Source organism: Rutidosis leptorrhynchoides, chromosome 3 (assembly GCF_046630445.1).
Source record: "Rutidosis leptorrhynchoides isolate AG116_Rl617_1_P2 chromosome 3, CSIRO_AGI_Rlap_v1, whole genome shotgun sequence".
NCBI classification, from domain to species: Eukaryota; Viridiplantae; Streptophyta; class Magnoliopsida; order Asterales; family Asteraceae; genus Rutidosis; species Rutidosis leptorrhynchoides.
In genome coordinates this window covers 511,276,153-511,280,710 of record NC_092335.1, presented here as the reverse complement: position 1 = coordinate 511,280,710, position 4,558 = coordinate 511,276,153, and positions in this window count along the sequence as shown.

Below are 4,558 nucleotides of genomic sequence, written 5' to 3'. Positions count from 1 at the left end.
CTGGACTAGACCCTGAGCGGAGTGGAGGGCGTAACAGTTGGGAAGACTCTAATTATTATTATTATTATTATTATTATTATTATTATTATTATTATTATTATTATTATTATTATTATTATTATTATTATATTATATATATATATACTAGTGAAATGACCCGTGAAATCACGGGTTTGTTTAAACGAAATAATTTAATGACATGTTTTAGGTATTAATTGAACGTAAATGCTAAAGTCATTTATTTTAATGACCCGTTTGACTAAAAAACTTGTCGTTATTTTTACAAATATATAGAGACATATATTTTCGCATACATATGTAACGTAATTAATTTTATAAAAAGAATTCATATTTGAATATTAATAATATAATAATTATAATTATAATTATTATTTTAAAAGTAAATAATAATAATAATATTCGCTCAAAGTTGAGTATTTATATTTTTAATAATAATTATTATTAGTAATAATAAATGCTTTTTTAATTTTTTTAAAAAATTAAAATTACAATTTAGGAGAGATTAATATTTCTTTTTATAAAAGATTCCATATTATTTTTTTAATTAAATTAATATATAATTATGACATCATTATTATAAAAATTAAAGAGTAATTAGCTTAATAATGACTTCATCATTTTAGAGTTTTATATGATTATTAGTTAAGAGACCCGTGAAATCACGGGTTTGTAAAGGAAAAATTATTGAATGATATACTATAGTTGACTAATATTATTTATGTAAAATGTGGATCTTATATAAATGTATAATAATTACATCTATATATCTATGATATAATGAGTTAGACAAATGTATATCTACTAATATTGTTGAATAATATGTTATAATTATCATAACATATTTTTTTATGGTATGTTCAATGTTACATTGTTATAAAATCATATGACCGGTGAAAACACGGGTGAGTTAAAGAAATCATAAACAAAATTAAACTACTTAAAGAAGTGTTAACAAACATACACTATCACTAATTTGTAACATGATAACATAAAACAAACTGAATTTGCTACAATAAGTAATATAAATTATCAAAGCCTTTGTAATAATTATATTACAAAATAAAACGTTCTTGCCAAAAACAACTTCATGTGATGCATAACTAAAAAATGTCAACAATGTCACACATGGCTTGATTATCCGAGGTTTTACATTCTATAGGGGAGCCAATGTGCTCGTTCATAGGAAGGTTTCCTCGCTTAAAAAAAAAAAAAAAAAAAAAAAAAAAAAAAAACATGCAAAAGGTGACATTTAAAGCTTAAATAAGAGTGAAAAAGATCAATTAAACATTTTAGTACTCCGTATGATATATATGCACGTTACCATTTCTTTTAAGGGGTGAAGATTGATACAAAAATATATATGTATCCACAATGATATATGCGGGTTACCCATTTCGATATAGTAAAGACCAATTTCTATATTAAAGCAAATGGCTAAACATGGTACACATAAAAGACCACCAAATTAGAGCTCTCCCAACGGTTCGTACAGCAGGCCCGCCCAAACTCGCCCAGGCTGGGCGCCGATGGCACCAAACCCGCCCAGGATTCGCCCAGCACCCGCCCAGGCCAACTCGTCCAGCTCCATTACTATTGTGAGCACATTTGTGGGAGAAAAAAGTTGGGTTTTTTGCCCGTTAATTGCTCCAACGGCTCTTTTGCCTCCAACGGATCTGTCAACGGCTACTTTCCCTTTTTTTTTCTTTTTTTTTTCTTTTTTAACTCTATTTAAGCTCCACATCTCAACCCCATTTTACACACAACTTTCATATTACTTATCAATTTTTATTCAATTTTCTCACAACTTTCATAAAAAAAGGAGCTAAAAAAAAACAGCAAACAAAGGAAAAACGAAACAACGTCCGGTAGTTCAAGATCCAAATTCGGTTAGTCGAGATATGATGCAAATGCTACTCGATAACTCGCAACAAACTACCGGGTTTTCTCGTTTTGCAAATTCTAATGCATTTGCGGGTATGTCCGGAAATGTCCGTCAACAACAATCTCAAAATGTTCCACTCTTCCCGAACCAACTATCTCAAAATGTTCCAATCTACCCGAACCAACTATCTCAAAATGTTCAAATCTACCCGAACCAACAACAAACTAAACAAACACCTTATTATCCAAGTCTCCGTGATGAATCGTCAGACGAAGAAGTTCCCGAAACACCACTCCAAAATGAACCCGAATCCGAACCCGAGCTCGAACCCGAACCCGAACCCGAAAGTGATCCGAAAGGAAAAGGGAAAGTGGTAGAAAAGAAAGTGAGGTGTCTGAAGACCGCGTGGACCGACTTGGAGACAAAAATTTTAGCCGAGCGTTTTGTATATGTTTCCGAACACCCGAGTGTCGGAAACGACCAAAGTCATACTTCATTTTGGGGAGAAGTCTGATGTTATGCGAGGTGTATATGAAATAGCTTATATTTTACTAGGAAAAACTATTAAATACGATACAATTTTACACAAGATATTTATTTATTTATTTATTTATAGAATGGATATACTTAAACTTTGCTACAACACTTATAGGCAGTGTACCTAATCGTACAGTAGTGTAGTTTTTAGTAAGTCATGTTCGTTCCACAGGGAAAAATCTTTAACCAAAGCTTAACGCTATATTAGTTTTAATTTTATAAAAATACAAATATATATAAGTAATATTATTATTATAAAGGGGGTTTTTTTACCGTTTAATGACCGGTTTGTCGATTTTAAAAACTTTAGTCGCAGTTAAAACCTAATGTAAAATATTAAAAATAAATATAAGACTTAATTTAAAGCGTAAAGTAAATAACGATAATGAAATTGCGATAAATAAAAGTGCGATAAAATAAAATTGCGATAATTAAAAAGTACGATAATTAAAAGTGCAATTAAATACAATAACAATAAATAAAAGTGCGATAATTAGAAGTGCAATTAAATATAAAATAAAGGAAATTAAATATGAAATAAAATAATTATGCTTATTTAAACTTCCGTAATCATGATGTTTGACGTGTTGATTTTAGTTTTATGCCCATGGGTTAATTGTCCTTTGTCCTGGATTATTCAATATGTCCGTCTGGTTTTTGTCCATAACAGTCCATCAGTCATAAATATAAAGTGCGAGTATCCTCGTCAAATTATCCTTATACCCGAAGTCAAATATTCCAACTAATTGGGGACTTAAACTGTAACAAGGTTTTAATACTTTGTTTAATGATTACACCAGGTTATCGACTGCGTATAACCCAAGGTTTTAATACTTTGTTATCAATTATGCCAAGTGTCCTTGTACATAATATCACCCCTGTTTTAATAATTCTAGTGGCTATTAATCCATTCCCGTGTCCGGTTAAATGAACGATTATTCGTACATATAAATACCCCGCCCATCGTGTCCGATCGAGTGTATATGGTTATTTATAGGGACGTCCAATTGTAAATCTTTATATTAAAATTAACAAACTATCATTTAGTTAATCAAATATAAAGCCCATTAATAGCCCATAGTCTAATTTCCACAAGTGTCGTTCTTTTGTCCAAACTCCAATTATGGTACAAAGCCCAATTACCCAATTTTAGTAATTAGCCCAACATCATGATTACTTCGGTATTAAATAAGCATAATAATAACTTAGCTACGAGACATTAAATTAAAAAGGTTGAACATAACTTACAATGATTAAAAATAGCGTAGCGTTACACGGACAGAATTTCGACTTACACCCTTACAACATTCGCTAACATACCCTTATTATTATTAATTAAAATTAAAATTAAAATTAAAATATAAATTATATATATATTTACGTATATGATAGAGAGATTGATATATATGGATATTTAAAACGTCGAATTGCGCTGGCTTTTATAGGCATTTTTGTCCAGGGAGGCTCCGCGAGTCGCGGCCTTTTTGGCCTTCAAACTCCGCAACTCGCGGAGTTTGTTTCTACAGCTCATCTCATTTTGGAACCTTTCTTGCCGACGGTTTTAATATATAAATATAATATATATATAATTTATATAATTAATTATATATTATATTATATTTATATACATAGTTAACTTGTAATTTTTAGTCCGTTGCGTCGAGCGTTGAGAGTTGACTCTGATCCTGGTTCCGGATTTTCGAACATCCTTGCGTACAATTTAATATCTTGTACTTTGCGTTTTGAATCTTGTACTCTTGTAATTTCGAGACGTTTCTTATCAATAATTGGAACCTCTTTGATTGTATTTTGTACTTTTGAGCTTTTTGGTCATTTGCTTCTTCAATTCGTCGAATATGTCTTTTGTCTTCACCTTTTATTATTTAAACGAATATCACTTGTAAATAGAACAATTGCAACTAAAAGTTTGTCTTTCTTGAGGGATAATGCTATGAAATATATGTTCGTTTTTAGCATTATCAAATATTCCCACACTTGAGCGTTGCTTGTCCTCAAGCAATAGTCTTGAAATACTAGAATCACTTCTTTATTCTTCACACTTTGTACATCAGTGATTTATATACGGCGGTATAAACAATGGTAGTAACGAGATGGTTT